The following is a 17,930-nucleotide window of genomic DNA, read 5'->3' as shown; positions in this document are numbered from 1 at the left end:
GAACACCAGCCCTGGATTAAGTATATTTTAGGTTTTACCGACAAGAAAAAGATTACAGCTAAGCATTACAGAATGTGAAAATAAATTTTAAAATTAGAATTTTGAATGTTAGTGAATTTGTGCTCTATATAAAAACAAAAAGGATTACAAGATGAATCAAAAGACAACATTCAACACTTTGTTGTCTATAGGAAACACATTTAAAATAGAGATACCTACAGATTTAAAATATTACTTGCAGGCAGGAGATGAGGAGCAGCATGGCAGAGTGATGGATGTTGGGCTTTGGAGTCTGGAAGACCTGTGTTCAAGTCCTGCATCTGACAAGTCACTTGACCTCTTGGTATTCCCATGCATCTCACTAAGGCTATAAGAGAGCATTTATGGGGGTGGCTAGGTGGTGCAGTGAATAGAGCACCAGCCCTGGAGTCAGGAGGACCTGAGTTCAAATCCAGCCTCAGACACTTAACACAAAAACTAGTCATGTGACCTTGGGCAAGTCACTTAACCCCAATTGCCCTCCAAAAAAAAGAAAGCATTTATGAATCCATATTAACAGAAGGATTTTCTTCACTGGGAGTTCCCTGCACCAATGAAGTCATGTTTCCGGGCCAAAAGAAGTTTCAGAAAACCCCCCCAAAATAGAGAGTTTCAGTTATGATTTTAGACAATAGTGATAATACATTGATAATACATAGCAATGATAATAAGGCTAGGTATAGCAATACAGTTTTAAATGGACAAATTAACTGGATTATAAAAGAATGTAGAGTAGAAGACTTTATTAGTGGGGCATTTCTCTGCCCATTTGTGAAATATGACAGTTCCAATAGTAAGAAGTTAAAAAATTGAACAGTGATGAAAAAAGTAGATTTGATAGATCTTTGAAGGTGTCTAAATGGGTCTCAGGTTCTTCTGTAAAATGAGGTACTTGACTAGAGGATCTCTAAGGATCCAAATCGATGATCCTGTAATCCTTTGAATACAAACTATAGTTATTGAAAGGATTTCTGTTGCTTTGTGTGAAATCTTCTTTTCAAGAAACTCCACCTCTCCCTACCCATATCCCTACACATAACATTTTTTCTCTTCTCTGTTTCACCCTTAACATGCTCGAATTTTCTACCCAACAGTGGGTCCTCTCTTGTCACATCACTTTATTTCATCTAGGTCTCTTTTGGTCTGTCAGAAAACAAATTTAAATCCGTGTCCAAAAACTTTGTTTCAAAATATTAGAATCTATATATAGGATACAGGCTTTCAGAAAAGAGTCTCAGTACCTCACCATGAGGAGTGTGCTTTGTTTCTAGGGCAACTTAGTTGAGAGCCTGTTAGTTAACTAATTAAGCATTGTGTGCAAATTAACTCTGCCAGTTCTAAGTCTAAAAGAGAAATGAAGGAACAAGAATAAATTATCTTGGTAAGACTGGGGGGCAGAGGATGGGGGGGAGGGGAAAAGAGACATACAGGAGAAAATTTAGACATTGTAAAAAAAGATATCAGTAAAAATATTTTTAGGAATAATAATTTGTCATCAGAGACGTTTTAGAATCAGAGCTTAGAGATAATGTTCATAGTTTTCTTTTCCTCTTTCACATTATAGCAAAGGAAAGAATTTGGTCAATAGAGTTGGAAATGAAAAAAAAGCTGGAAAGGGCAAACTAAGGAAGTTCCTTATAATTAATAAAGATCATCATCATCACCACCACCTCTATCCTCACTATCACTACCCAAATCATCTGGTATTTATCTAGTTTTTAAGTATACAAAGTACTCTTTTCACAGCAACCCTGTGCAAGGAAGAAAAAGCCCTTTCTTCCTCTTCCCATCTCAGCCCTGCCCCTACAACTTTACCTTTTCCTCTTCCTCTTCCCTTCCCTCTCCCTCCCCTTGTAGTCATACAGATATGCTGAGAAGGAATTCTCCATTCAGCTAAAGAATATGGATGACTAAAAAAAAAAAACTCTAGTCATCTTCCAAATATAAGATGTGGGTTGGGACAAGTAGATTTCAGTTAAAGCATTAGTGAGAAAAGCACCAAATTATACCTAGGTGTTTTTTTTTTAATTTTTGAAAAACACTGTACAAGAATCATACCTATTTCTGTTGAATATTATGTACTTCATTCTGTTTTAATAGTTATATTTTATAGTAAGTGAAATAGTAGGAAAGTCTTGTATATTAATTTATAGTTTTTGAGGAAATACCCCCCTTGGCTCCTGAGGCAAAGATTATGCATTGTAGCTTAGACCACTTAACAAAACCTTTGATTTTACTTTAAACTGAAGCCAATGTTCCCCTACTCAAAATGAAGTTCCATTCTTTGGAGGGGTAAATGATGGGGTACCTGGGGTCTAGATCAATTTGTGAAATCAACTTGTAAAACCAGTCTGTTCAGTTGTAACTGCAACTTTCCCATCCTTTTCCTTTCCCATCCTTTTCCTTTCCCATCCTTGAGCTCTGCCCCTTCCCCCTATCCCACACTCCACCTAGGCAACACCCTTCGACCCCTTTGTTCTTACTTAATCTCTTCATTTCTTCTCCTGCCTAGCCCACACCCTCCTTTGTCCTTGCCTTTTGTCTCCTTAGGCCTGGCCCAAATCTTATCTAAACTACCTATTCACCAAAGTCACAAGTTCTTCTTGGTCAGCTCTGACCTTTGTCTATGCAGTGAGGCCCCTCCAGTCCAGTCAGCCCTGACAATGGCAGCCCTACCCTTTAAAGGTAAAAGCCTGTACCCCTCTCACTCGCAGGTCCCCTAAAGGACTCTTGCCAGCTTCTCATGGAAGTGTAACAATAAACTTCTACAACTCTCACTCCAATGAAGCCTGAGACCTTGAATTCTCTCCAGACGCTATTGCAGGTTTTCTGGTCTTAGATAAGATCAGAATTCCTGCTGAACCTAGTGGGATTCCGTCCCTCATCAGTAAGCAAAAGTGTTTTAAAGACTGAATTTGGAAAGCTAACGTTATATAGTGCCAACAGCATCACAACACTTGTAAATCCTTTCTCCTCTATCCTTTTTTCAAACTGATTTTAATTCTGGTTATGAATTGTATTCACCAGGCTTTCATTTTTTTCATGGTCAACCAAATAATTAGTTTTTAAGTAGAGTATGAGCATTGTTGCCTCTCAGAGAATACCATAAAAGCTTTTGCTGTTTTAATGTGCCGTATTCTATGTCAGTTTGTGGTTATCCTTTCTTTACTCTTTCATATATTCTGTGTTTATGTATGCATATATACATATGTGTTTATAGTATACCTAGATATTCACACGTCTCTCCCATTCGAATATAAACTCCTAGAGGGCAGGAATTGTTTATTCCTCTCTTTCTATCTCTAGTGTTTAATACAGTCCCTGGCACATAAATGCTTAATAAATACTTGCTGACTGACTATTCACCTTTATGAAAACTATAGTTAAGTGACTTGAATTTATTATTATAATAAAATTTAACTCTAGCAAGATCTAGAATGTGTGTGTTGGGGCAGGGTAGAGGGGGTAAGAAATGTCTAATAAAAAAAAACAAAGAACCCACTAAAGAGAAGCCAGAATTTGATGTCTCTGGAGCAAAACAAAACAAAACAAAACAAAAGCAGCTCAGATATCCTTAGGCAATATTCTCTCCACCATTCTGATCACATCTCTTAAGTTGATAAGAGTCTTGTTTGAAAACTTAACCGACGTTGCTCTAGATTCTGCTGTATTCCCCCAATGTGCTTTACTCCACATTTACTTAGCTTTTGTACTTCCCATGGAAATTCTCTTGGTTTAAAGAGATGCTCACCGGCTAGATGGTGTAGTGAATAGAGCAGCGGCCCTGGAGTCAGGAGGACTACTCATGTGACCTTGAGCAAGTCACTTAACCCCAATTGCCCTCCAAAAAGCAAAAAAAAAAAATATGCTCACCACACTAGGCAAGGTTGTGTGCACATTAAGGTTGCACATTAGCTTGAGGACTACCAAATTTGAAGAGAACTTAAACTAGCATTGAAATTTGTTCTCTGGGATGAATGCTAATGCAGGACTGGTTAGAGCCAGCCTTTTTCATCTGTATGTTTCTTTCAAAAAAAAAAGCAAAAAATCAAATGATGAAACTGTCAGTCTTGGAGAGTGTGGTGGAACATTTTCCTGCCCAGAGGTGAAGGACAAAATGAAACATCCCTTCCCAATCTGTTCCTCTAGAATTCTTATTACCTGTAACTTCAATCCTTTAGTTGTTCAATGAACAGAAATGTTTATAAGCTATCTAGTGGACCAGAAAGAATATAGTGTCAGGCCCAAGGCCACATGAAGGCAGTCATCAGATCATAGAATTATAAATCTAGAGCTGGAAGGGACCTTAGGGGACATCTAGTTTTACCTACTCATTTTACAGTGATTCAGTGATATGATGAGAGGATTATGTCAGCATGGTCTCAAGAGGTCCAGTACTTTGAAGACAGCAGTGGCAGAAAGAACAGCAAGGAGAGGTGTCAATTGGTGGGTAGGATGGAAAGCATGGTCTGGGGTTCAAGTAGCTCCATGTCTGTTGTTCTAAGCAAGCAGCATAACCTCCAGTTCTCTACACCTGGGGGTGGGAGGCAGACAGCACAATTTGCAATGCCTAACTAGGGACTAGAGTCTGTTCTGGAAGCGTCTGTTGCTATATTAAACCAAGTTTGCTTTTCCTTCCATACAAGTCGTTCACATGCATGACCCAGAGAAAAACTTGGACTAGCTTAAGATCAGAATTTTACCCTGTTCCACCCAGATTTACATTGGAGTATTCCCACTATAGTTAAGAGTTACTTCAGCACTGTGCATGTGAAGGGATCTTAATGACTGCATCTTGTTGCCTGCCTAAAAAAGTAGGATGCTTAAAGAAGCAGAGATATGAAGTAGTAGAAAGAGGACTGGCCAAGGAATAAGGAGACAGAGGTTCTAGTCTCAGCTCTTCCATTAACAAGTTTTAATACCTTGGACAGCTCCTTTAACAACCCTGGGCTTCCGTTTCATAGTCTGCAAAATGAGAGTGCTGGGCTACTAGATGATTTCTAAAATCTCTTCTAGCTCTGACATTCTACAATCCTAGTTCTGGTCATACTGGTCCATCGATAGAAATCTAAAAATAATTTCATCTGAGATTATGTATATACGTATTACCAGGGTGTGTATGAATCCCACTTCAGATACCGAGTGTTAGTTGGAGAACACAACTGCTGGAATGACAACCTAAGTTGGAACTGAACAATTTTAGATATAAGGTATAGCAACAGGATCCAAAATAAGTATTAATCTACCCCCCAAAAAGAGAGATAAAACCCTTATCATATGTCATTCTTTTCATATTTCTAACAAGGTAATTGGTAAAAAAAAAAAAGTCAGTATATATGCTTTTTTCTTCTTCTTTTAGGTTATACAACATTAAGTACATACCAATTGCTAATTTCCTTTGCAAACAGCTCTCCTTGAAGTCAGTACAAGGCCATCTCTGGTATCTCTTCTTCATAGAAGGTCCTTCTCAGTTTAATATGCAAAACCTACTGTGTGCAAGGACTCCTGTTTGGAGATAAAAGAGAAAGAAATATTAATACAACCTGCTTCTCTGCCTTTGTGAAGTTTACTATGTAGGAGGAGAGCTAGGACACATTGTTATTATGGTATAAATTGTTCTTCTGGTTCTCCTTACTTCACTCTGCATCAGTTCATAAAAGTCTTCATTTCTTACAACCTTCACATTCACATTCATATACAATAACTTGTTCAGCCATACCCCAATTGATGGTCAGCTTTTCAGTTTCCAAATTCTTGCCGTCACAAAGAGAGCTGCTATAAACATTTTCCTCTTTTATCTCTTTGAAGTTTAGACATAATAGTGGTATCACTGGGTCCTTTGATCCAGTGTGCACAGTTTAATAATATTTGGGGGAAGCATAGTTCTAATTTGCATTCCAGAATGAATGAATCAGTCCACAGATCCATCAGCAGTATATCAAAGTATCTGTTTGCCCAAAGTCCCTCTAATATTTGTCATTTTTTCTTTTGTATGAGCTTTGTTGGGCATGTCATTTAAGCCAATAAGTATTAATCACCCACTAAGTTCCAGACACTGCAAAGAAAGACAAAAAATATGTATTTTTAATTTAAAAAAATGGTCTAATTCTCAAGGAGTTCGCCTGTAAACTACATATACAAAGAAGACAGATAAGCATACATATATACATACATATGTGTAGGTATATATACAATCTTTTTATTTCTTTGTCTGTATATATATATATATATATATACATACCTAAACACAAATACACACATATATGTGTATGTGTGATAATTTTAGAGGCAAAGTACTACCATTAAGAACAATTAGGAAAGACTTCTTTTGGAGGTGGGATTTTAGCTATAAAATAGGTAATAATATTTAGTTATTAACCTGAAGGAAAGTAGAAGGTGGAGATAAGGAGGGAGGGAATTCCAGATATGGGGAACAGCCTATGAAAATGCACATAGTAGTGATGGGAAATGTCATTGTGTGAGTAACAGTAAGGAGGACGGTGCCAATGGATTGCAGAGTGTGTGGAGGAGAGTAAGGTTTATGAAAACTGGAAAGGCATGAAGGGGCCAGTTCATAAAGAGCTTTAAAAGCCAAACACAGGATTTTGTATTTGATCTTCTTTAACATAGCGCTTACCTCCCAGAGTTGTTGTGCGGATCAAATGAGATAACACATGTAAAGGACTTTGAAACTCTGAAAAATGTGCGCGCACGTGTGTGTGTGTGCGCGCGCGTGTACTCGCGCGTGCCTGTGTGTGTTTCACCTAAAGCTAGCCTTATTGCCTGGCTATGCGACCTAATTGCCATCTTGTGGTAGCTATCACAAATTACAGGCAATAACCTTGAATAGAAGCTAGTCAACCTTTTATTTAAAAAAAAAAAAAGAAGAAAAATAATAATAATAAAAGAAGAAGAAAGCTTGCCTAGACAATTCATCTCTGTTTTAATGAGAGCAGACAACACGAAGCACTTATAAGATATCCTTGGTAATTAACCTTCATAACAAAAATATAAGTACAAGTATCATCTTTCATTTTTCCACATTCAAGAAACAACCATTTCTATGTACATCAGTGATTTTTAAAAATACCAAAGGAGATTCTGAACTTCTCAGACAAATGAATATGCTACTTAACATTGCATTTCACTGGAGGCATCACCAATGAAACATATTATCACTCAGGAGATGTTTTCCCCACTTGAACATGTCTGTGGCATGCTATATATCCCTGACCTAGGTAATAGAAGTAATAATAAATAATATTAATAATTAACAATATTAATGGCAATTATGACTAAAAATTCCAACATAACAAAAGGAAACTCTCCCACATATTTGGACCAGTTATCTGAATTTTGGGTACTAGAGCTCCTTTCTTAATGGAAAGATGGTAGAGAATGTACATTTGCCAAAACTCTAAACTCTCTTCCTTATCACAATATCTATTCTGTAACTTGCTGTCTTGTAGATAACACTTATCAGATATATTTAGTAAATAAGTTTAATCCCACTATATGCACTTTATTTCAGGCTGCATCTCTCAATGGCTCACCCAAAAGGTTCAGGGATGAATACGTTTTCTTTTAAATTTCCTCCTCATCAAACACCACCACCCCACCACCTAATCAGAATCAAACATCGAGTTTGCACAAGCTTGTTGGACATGGATGTCCAAGATTAAGTCAGAGAACACAGGAAAGGAGACAGAAATTAATCCATGTCCTGTGTGAAGAAAACTAAATAAGTCAAAACTTTGACTAAAAAAATCCCCAAGTCAAAAAGACTATTTAAACAAAAGTATGATGCAACCATGTAGTCTTGGGCAAGATGCAATCCCTGGGAAAGCTATTGCTCCCAAGAAATCCAAAACAAGGTAACAATTGAATTGTCCCTGTGGTCATCCTCATTGATATTTATATAATCACAGATTATAGTCATAGATCCAGATTTCTGGATTTATACAGTCATAGCTCTAGTTCTGGAAGAGACCTAAGAGACTATCTAACCCATCCCCCTCATTTTAGAGATGAATAAACCAAGGGTGGGAGAGAGAGGTTAAGTGACTTGCCCATGGTCACACAGATATGAAGTATTGATAGTGGCTTTAGAATCCAGGTCTTTCTGACTCTCCATTACACTAAGTAAAATCCAGAATGCTCCAAAAAGAAAATGGTACCAAATTCACCAAGTATGTTTAAGAAAGCTTCACAGCATATCTATATCTCCCTGCATGCATTTTACCACAGGCTACCAATGCCTGCATGCTGTCCCATGGCTCCCTTCCCTGCTAGTGTCTAGTGCCATAGGTCTTTCCTACTTTAGAACAAAAACTTCCACTCAAATTTAATTATCTAGCATACTGTCTCTCTAGGGCCTGCCTAAGTCAAGGGCCTTGCACATCTTTTGACTTGATCGGACAACAAGTATTGCTTATCTCTGATACACTAATACATTCTGAGTTGTTACTGGTTGATAATGCATTGGCCATGCCAGGCATATCTACATTTCAAACATGAGCTCCTAGAAATATAATGGTATTCTTCCAGATGGAATTGATTGCTAAATATACAATTTTCAGGCACTGTATTAGCATAGTGGGAAAGATACTTTCAGTCAGGTGACTTTTTGGTATCACCCTTGAATAACACCATGAAGACAAAAACTTCCTCCTACCTCCATGGAAGAGACCAGCCTTCTATCCTTCACCTGACAGGCTGTTAGTTCAAAGAACCCAGCCTTTTCTATGTCTAGATAAGGAAGTAGTGACCACAAAGAATCATTATGGTAAAGCCAAGATTACTTTATTTGCTGTTGTAATGTATACTAAACCAATAGATCAGGGGAATAATGGAAATATAATTTACCTCTCTTTGAGCAAATATCTGATAAAATATTTCATGCTATTCTTATGGAGAGATATAGACTAGCTGGTATTACAATTGGTTGGATTTGGAACTGCTTTAGTGCTTTGGATTCAGAGATGTGCTACTGATGATCCTGAGGAAGTTTACAGTTGATTTATTTGGGAATGGTGCTGTTTAATATTGTTAAGTAAATGATTTGATTTAACAGGTTATATGGCATCATTATCAAATCCATATTTGACACAAAGCTAGAAGTGCTAGATAACACATTGCAGGCAAGAGTTAGAGTCCAGAACAGGTCTTAATAGATTAGAAAATTTGAGTCTAAGAAGATGTAAGTTAATGAGGGTAAATGAATAGTTTTACATTTTGGTGCCTGAAATCATCTTCCCACATATGAGATGGGGTTGGCATGACTAGATAGTAGTTCATCAGAAAAAGAACTGAAGGTTTTTTAATGGACAGCAACTTCAACACGAGTCAACAATGTGATTTATCAATGAAAATATCTAATGTGATTTGATGCTGCATTAAGAGAGGCTTAGGGTCCTGGAATAAAATGGTGACAATCCTTCTGTACTCTGCCCTGATCTAGATCACATCTGTAGTATTCAATTTAGTTCTGGGCACCATTTTTATTTTATTGGGAGATTATTTTATTTTATTTTTTAAGCAATTGGGGTTAAGTAACTTGCTCAAGGTTACACAGCCAGTTATTTCTGGTTGTGGTGCTAAGTATCTGAGCCCGGATTCAATCCCCCAAGTCATCCTGACACTGGGGCTGGTGCTCTTACTCGCTGAGCCACCTGGCCACCCTGATTATTTTATTTTTTTATTTTTCTCACATTAATTTTCAAATATATCTCATCTCCCTTCCCTATATATGGAGCCATCCCTCTTTCATAAATATTTTAAAATCTATTCAGCAAAAGCAGCCAACACTGATCCTGTCTGGAAGTATGTGCAATTTTCTAGTCCCCCACTTAGTATATGCAGTAAAGGAAAGGAGGTGTGTTTTCTCAAATCTTCTCTAGGGCCAATGTTCGTTTCTATAATTATGCTGTGTTCAGTTTTATTTATTATTTTGTTTTGTTTTTCTGTTTATGCTGTTATAATTATGTTACCTATTGTTTTCCTGGTTCTGCTTACTTTGCTCTGCATCAGTTGGCATAGTTCATCTCATGTTTCTATGAATTCTTCAGATTCATTTTTTCTTACATTACAGTAACAGTTTATTACAGTCATGTGCCACATTTCATTTAGCTATTTATCACCTGCATTTTACCCAGTACTTGTTACCATAAAAAACATTGCTATGAATATTTTGATATATATGAGACCTTTGACCTTTGGGGAGTATATGCCTCATAGTGGCATTTCTGGATAAAAAGTGTTTGTAGAGTTTAATGATTTTTGGAGCAAAGTTCCAAATTGTTTTCCAAAATAGTTGGACAAGTTTATATTTCCACTAACAATACAGTGCTGTACTTGTTTTTTCGAAGCCCCTCAAACATTGTCTGTCTCCATCTTCTGTTGTTTTTGTTAATTTGTTGGGTGTGTGTGAAACCTCGAAGTTACTTTGATCTGCATTTCTCTTATTATTTGTAATTAATTACTTGTAGCAGTCTTTCATAGGGTTGTTAATGGCAATTATTCTTAGATTTTTCTGTTAATATCTGTTGACATCTTATGCTTCCAGGAGTTATTCTTGTTATTTATCTGTAAAAATTACCTATTAATGTTGATAATAATAGCTAGCATTTATTATTCCTATTTGCCAGGCACTGTGCTAAATGCTTTACAAATATTATCTCATTTGATCCTCGCAACAACTCTGGCAACTAGGTGCTGTTATTATCCCCATTTTATCATTGAGGGAACTGAGGCAAGCAGAGGTTAAGTGATTTGCCCAGCATTACACAGCTGGTAAGTGTCAAAGGTGGATTTGAACTCAGGTATTCCTGACTGTAGGTTCAGCATTCTATTAAATATAACACCTAGGGGCGGCTTGGTGGCACAGTCAATAGAGCAGCGGCCTTGGAGTCAAGGAGGACCTGAGTTCAAATCCTTCCTCAAACACTTAACACAAAATGAGCCATGTGACCTTGGGCAAGTCACTTAACCCCAATTGCCCTACCTTCCCCCCTCCAAAAAGCAAAAAAATAAAATAAATAAAAATTAATTAATTAACTAATTTAGCACCTACCTGCCTCATGAACTACCTCAGTTAGATACTGGGTATCAGGTCATTACTGGAATTTTTCACACTCAACAATTTGCCTATTTATCCTAGCTGTATGTATTTTATTCATGTAGAAGCTTTTTAGTTTCATGAAACCCCCTTGTTTGATCAACAGATCTCACAGTAGCCAAAATTATGAAAGATATATCCATCCATTTTCCTCTATTTTTAAAATAATGTGACTTTTTATACCTGTCACTTTTCCATTTTGAATTTATTATACTAAATTATGTAAGATGTTGTTCTAAATCTACTTTCTGCCAAACCGCTTTCCAGGTTTTCTAGTGTTTCTTGTCAGATAGAGACTCCTTCAGAAAATAATTTGTTTTCAAGTTTTTCAAACACTGGATTATTTGTTGTTTTTTCTGATTCTTGGGGCACCTTGAAGAGAAGGGCAACCAGTTAGTGAAGGCCTTGGGTCCATGGTATATAATGATCTATTAAAGGACTTGGGGCTGTTCGTCCTGGAAAAGAGAAGGTTAGGGTTGAGGTAGGGGGAGAAGGAGACACAATAGTTGCCATTGTTTTTTGAAGGATTTGTAGGATTTTTATATGGAAGAGGGGTTATACCTGTTTGGCCTGAGAGCAAAATTTTAGAATAATGGGTAGGAATTGCAAAAAGATAAATTTAGACTTTATATAAGGAAACAGTGCCCTAATAATTAGAGTTGTATAAAAATGGAATGGTCTTTAGGAGGCAGTGGGCTCCCCCTCACTGAAAATCTTCAAGTGAAATTTAGATTACCACTTATTGAGTATGTTCTAGTTGGGATTTTTTCTTGGGTATAGATTAGTAGATTGGCCACTGAGATCTCTTCCTATCCCAAATATCTATAATTCCCAAAGAAAGGGCTCTAAGATAATAGGGAAACAGCTGCATTTGTTATTTCTGCCACCAGTTCTATTACAGTTATTTCAAAACACAAAATTACAGTGATATTTTAAAAATTCATTCTTATTTCTTTTTTACATATATAAAAACTACAATGGAGACTGAATAATTCTCTTTAAGTTCCACATTTTCCTCATGCCATGAAGGCTAAGAAGATAGCATCTAGATCAAAACACTAGATGAAACCACACAAAATAAAGGCAAAGCTCTTCATTTAAAAGTGTGACATGAGGCATGCATCTAGGACCACCAGTTTGGATACTATTTCCAGATCCCACTGAAAACATCTGCCCATTTTTCAAATGAAGATAAAAAAACTCACATTTAAAAAAAAGTCTTCCAGGCATTGATGTGGTGTGGAAAGCATTTCAGTGAAATGAATTCCTTTTTGGCTGAGTCACATTGAAGGCCTTTCACATTGATATGGTTTATAAGGTTCTGTGAATTTGGAAAGGAAAATTGACTAGATTGCAGAGGGAAAAAAAAGATCGGCACTCCTTCCTCACTTCATGATAAACTCTGAAATACACATCTCTTTATTTAAAGATGAGCAAAGGGACAGGTATTTTCCAAGTCATTCAGCCCTTAAAGAGATCAATCTCGCTGAAAACCATTGAGATTCAAAGATATTAAATGTTAAAGGAAGGATATTGTTGAATATCTGGCTTATGGTAACAGATCTGTAGCAACACATTAAGACACATATTTGACATATCACTTGGAGCTGATGTCCTTTTGGGGAGCCCACTTAACTCAGGCCATTTAACAATCCATTCCTTGCCTTTGCTTTTGAAAGAGCATTGACATTTGCCCTTCTTATTTCTGTAAGCAGCCACACAAATCCAATAGACTGACCAAAGTATGGAAAACAGCACTGTCATAAAGCTTAATTTCAATCACAAGGTTCAGCAGCTCAGAAAATTTGTACCCTTCATTTCTCTTATGATGAAAAGAAATATCAGTTAGTCTCTAACAAGGAAAGGGGTAATGAGCTAAAGATTTAGTGGCCATATTTATAGGAGGTTTGTGAGGTTAACCTATGTAACAGGATTTAAAATTGAACAAAAACAGCAAGTCTTTTTGTCTGCAAGTTACAGGTGAAATTGATGCTGACTTGAGAAGGGTGCTGAATTTTTGAGGAGTGAGGAGTGAGGTAGCACAAACTTGCATGACTTTCAGGAAAAAAAATCATTGATGGTCCATTAACATGAACAAAAATGAGATTCTTATACAAATGCTAATAATTCACTCACAGGGCAGCTAGTTAATTCATGTATAATAATGTAGTGCTAAATGTGCCTATCAACCACAACTTGACATTCACAGCATTCCCTGAATTTTATATATGAACACTTACTATTTAATTAATCTCATTTTCTTGCACTTTATATATCTGCGTTTTTAAGTATATAAAGAGGAAAACAGTTTAAGAGAGATCATTAAGGTCACATACCCTCCTTGAAGATAGTAAGTATGTCAGGTCACTGAATCTCAGTTGCTGATTGAATTTAATAATATATATGTGCAGGAAAGAATTCGTGTCTATACATAGGTTTCTTAATTATGCTTGGGTCTTCAAAATTCACAAAAATTCCTGATTGCTTGGGGTAAGTGTTCGATTTTCTAAGCCCTTTTCTTTTTCTGTCAAAAAGGGCCAAAACATTTTTGAAGAAGACAAGTGTGTTTTCTATACCTCACTGATGTAAAAATAGTCTGCATATTTCTTTTAAAATGTGATAGCAGAATTTCACTCTTTCACCCTGGCATTCCATTGCAGATTCCATATTGCAGCAATCTCTATCTCTCTTTCTCTCTTACTTTCTTTTGGTAAGACGAGTGACATTTCACTAAAGCACAGAGCTTCAAGGAGACCTTCTTGGGACGTCACCCAACTTGTGCCTTGTCCAAATTATGTCATTCAGCAATCATATTGCTGTCAAATGGGTAATAATTGGTAACACAGCTCATTTGGGGTTTTTACAGAAATGTATTTCCTTTGGCAATACTAGGGAAGTGAAAAATCATACAAATTTTTATTCTTAGTATGTTATGAAAGATTGTGTTAATTTCAAAATCACATCCTTGGTAGTTAGCAGCCAATCGGAGTTGAGATTTCTTTCTTCTTTGGTCTGAATATTCCATAGCCATGTCTAACTGATTTTCAGCTATGAGAATGACAATATCATGTCTTTCTGACACATGAGCCTTGTTCTCTCACCTCATCTCATTGGTTGTAAAGGACATCTGGAGATAGCGTATGGTTCAGTAGATGATAGTCTGAATTACATTTGCTTACCTTGAAGGCTCCACACACATTATGGAAAGGGAATTTAAGAGAAGGATCTCATTGATTTCTTTAGAAGGGATAAGCTCAGTAATTAAGGACCTTCTAAAACATTGAAAGTGATTCTCAAGGACTATTGCTATATCGGGGGTTTGGTCCCATAAAAGGCCCATTGCTTTTGACTTGTTCTATGGTAACAAATTCAGAGATGTGTTCAGGTCACAAAGGAATTAAGCCAACAAAGAGTGCAAATGACTCAACATAAATATATTGGTACCACAGAGAAAAGAATTCCAAGTCCTAATCCTATTGAAAACAAGTCAGTAGTTCCACTGGTATTTGTAAAGGCCAGTGCCATAGAATGGGGAAATAAACTCCCCTAAGTCCTAAAAATAGGAGGCACAATATTTTATGGCTTAAAAAACCAAGCTAGGACTAAATAGATCACACCAAATGAAAAAGTTAAAATGTTAAGAAATCAACCTTTAAAAAAATAGAATGCTAACCACTTCTAATTCCATAAACATCCAGGTATGTCGTACATGCAGAGCACTGTGTTAGGTATGGAAAGAGATACACAAACAGGGTCCCTTTTATAGTGGTTTTAACATAATATAGACACAGTAACTATGTATTTCTTGAAATTTAATTAGATTGCATATAAACTTATAAATTTTCTATGATAGTCTGCTTATATTTACCTTGGTGTGTTAATATATTAATATACAACATGGTCCAAATGTCTTACTGAACTTTTAAGGTACTAGTTATCGGGGAGTAAAGCCAAGTTGGGAAAATAAAGGAAGCATTTTTGCCAAGCTCTCCCAATATTCCCCTCTATGCAACTTCTAAAAAGTTAATCAAAACAAATTCTAAACAGTACAACCCAAAAAAAGTCAGAATGCGACTTTTTTCCAGCTCAGGATAGAAAAGAAATATCTATAGCTCTGGGACGAGGGCTGACTGAAGTGACATCAGCTGTAGGCCTTGGAGGAGGTGACAGCAGCAACAGCAGTACTGGGAATGCTCAGCACCCAGAGATAGTAAGGGGATTGAACATCTGGTCAAAAAGAGATTACAGAGGCCCCCATGCTAGTGCTAGGTACAGAACCAGGCACCATTTGGCAACTCTGTTTCCCATCACCCAGTCCCTGGTTGCAGTTCCAGGGTGGAGAGGAAAGTTTGCAGTCACAAGGATGCAGGGGCCCTGCCTAGCTAAGGATCAGAGCACAGACCAAGAGAGCACTGACCATACCTCTCCCTAGATCACACCACTTTGGAAGCACCAAAAATTTACAGCGTTCCCCCAGAACTAGCTGTGAGAACATCAGGACATAAAGTTAAAACTTGGAATAGTTACCCACCTAGAAGTGAGCCTAACTCCAACATAAAGTTAAAAGTCAAGAAATAGTCTAGAAAAATGAGTGAACAACAAAAAAAGTATCTGATCATAAGTAATGATAATCATAACATGGAAGCTCAAGACACAAACTCAGAAGAACACAATGACTTGAAAACATCTCCAGTGAAAGTCTCAAAGAAAAATGCAGATTGGACACAAGCCTAAAACATATTCCTGAAAGAACTAAAAAGAACCAAAAGAAAATATTTTTAAATTTAATTAAGAGTTATAGATGAAAATATGGGAAAATAAATAAAAAACAATGCAAGAAAATAGGAAAAGAGAATTAATAGCTTGGTAAAAGAGACACAAAAAATGTTGAAAAATAGTTCCTTAAAATAACAAATGGCAAAATGATAAAATAATACAAAACCTCAATAAAATCCTCCTTAAAATATAAGAATTGGGCAAATGATAAAACAGGTACAAAACTCTATGGAAGAAAATAATTCTTTAAAAATTAGAATTGGTCATATGCCATATGCAGCCATATGGCACAGTGAATAGAGCATGGGCCCTGGAGTCAGGAAGACCTGAGTTCAAATCTGGGCTCAGACACTTAACACTAAATTGGGCAAGTCACTTGACACCAATTGCCCTGCCTTTCCCCCTCCAAAAAAAATTAGAATTGGTCAAATGGAAGTTAATGACTCTATGAGGCATCAAGAAACAATAAAACAAAGTAAAAAGAATGAAAAAAATAAGAGAATATATGACATACCTCATTGAAAAACAACTGACTTGAAAAACAGATCAAGGAGAAATAATTTAAGAACTATTGGACTATCTGAAAGCTATGCTTAAAAAATCATATTTCAAGAAATTATCAAGGAAGACTGCCCTGATACCTACAAAGCAGAGGACAAAATAAAAATCGAAAGAATCCACTAATGACCTCCTGTAACAGATCCTAAAACAAAAGCTCCAAGGAGTATTGTAGTCAAATTCCAGAACTCCCAGGTAATGAGAAAATATGACAAGCAGCCAGAAAGAAATATTTCAAATACCGCTGCACCACAGTAAGGATCATATAAGATTTAGCAGCTACCACTATGAAGGAGCAGAGGGTTTGGAATATTACTTCTAGAAGGTAAGGGATCTAGGATTACAACAAAGAATAACCTACCCAGCAAACTGGTATAATCCTACAGGGGAAAATTGTAAACTTAATAAAATAAAGGACCTCCAAGCATTCCTAATGAAAAAACCAGAGCTGAATAGAAAATCTGACATTGAAACATAAGATTCAAGGAAAGCATAAAAGGGTAAACAGGAGTGAGAAATCATAAGGAACTTATTAAAGTTAAAATGTTTACATCCCCAAATAGGGAGGTAATACATGTAACATTTAAGTACTTTATCATCATCACAGCAATTAGAAGGAGTCTACTTAGACAGAGGCCATGAGTATGAGTCTATTATGTTGGGATGATCTGAAAAGGAAAATGTAAAGGTGGAAAAAAGGGATGTAGAGGGGGAAGGGGGAAGGGATAGGAAAAATGGGGGAAATTATCTCACATAAAAGAGGCACATAAGGGTTTTTAGAGTGGAGAGGAAAATGGAGGGAAGTGGGCAATCCTTGAACCTCATCCTCATCTGAACTGTTTCAAAGAGGGAAGAATATATATATACACACACACACAGTTGAGTATAGAAATTCATATTATCCATGAGTAAAATAAGATAGGAAAGAGCTGAGAGAAATGGAAGAGGAATATAATAAGAAAGAGAGCAAATTAAGGGAGGTAGGGGTCAGAAGCAAAAAGACTTCCAAGGAGGGAGCAGGGTTTAAAAAGAGGCCAAATAGAAGAGAATTGGGTGGAGTAAAATACACACTTAGCAGTCATAACTGTGAATGTGAATGGCATGAACTCACTAATAAAATGGAAGCGGATAGAAGAATGGATGAAAAACTAGAATCCAATGATATGTTGTTTACAAGAGACACAATGGGAACAGAAACACATACAGAGTTATATTAAAGGACTGGAGCACAATCTATTATGTTTCATTGAGTTTTTAAGGAAAAAGGCAGTTGTTGCAATCATTCTCAGACAAGACAAAAAAAATAGACCTAATTAAAACTATATAATCACAGAAACTACATTTTGCTAAGAGGTACCATTGCTATTGTTGTACAGTTGTTTTCAGTCACATCTAACTCTTCATGACCCTATTTTGGGATGTTTTTGGCAAAAGCACTGGA

At 36.6% G+C, this 17,930-nt stretch overlaps 1 long non-coding RNA gene across 1 annotated transcript in view; it reads right to left on the bottom strand.

Annotated features, from left to right (window-relative positions):
- Positions 1 to 17,930, bottom strand: part of LOC138150642 (uncharacterized) — a 40,878-nt gene that overhangs the window by 7,241 nt on the left and 15,707 nt on the right. Inside the window, exon 3 of the long non-coding RNA XR_011165606.1 lies at positions 5,422 to 5,544. This is a non-coding gene — a long non-coding RNA (uncharacterized lncRNA). The remainder of the gene's footprint in view (positions 1 to 5,421; positions 5,545 to 17,930) is intronic.

This window comes from Petaurus breviceps, unplaced genomic scaffold (genome assembly GCF_028583685.1).
Source record: "Petaurus breviceps papuanus isolate PSGF00001 unplaced genomic scaffold, PetGlider_PUasm1.0 90881, whole genome shotgun sequence".
In the NCBI taxonomy this organism is placed as follows: Eukaryota; Metazoa; Chordata; class Mammalia; order Diprotodontia; family Petauridae; genus Petaurus; species Petaurus breviceps.
The sequence above is the reverse complement of the archived record's forward strand: the minus strand, read 5'-3'. Positions and strand labels throughout refer to the sequence as shown.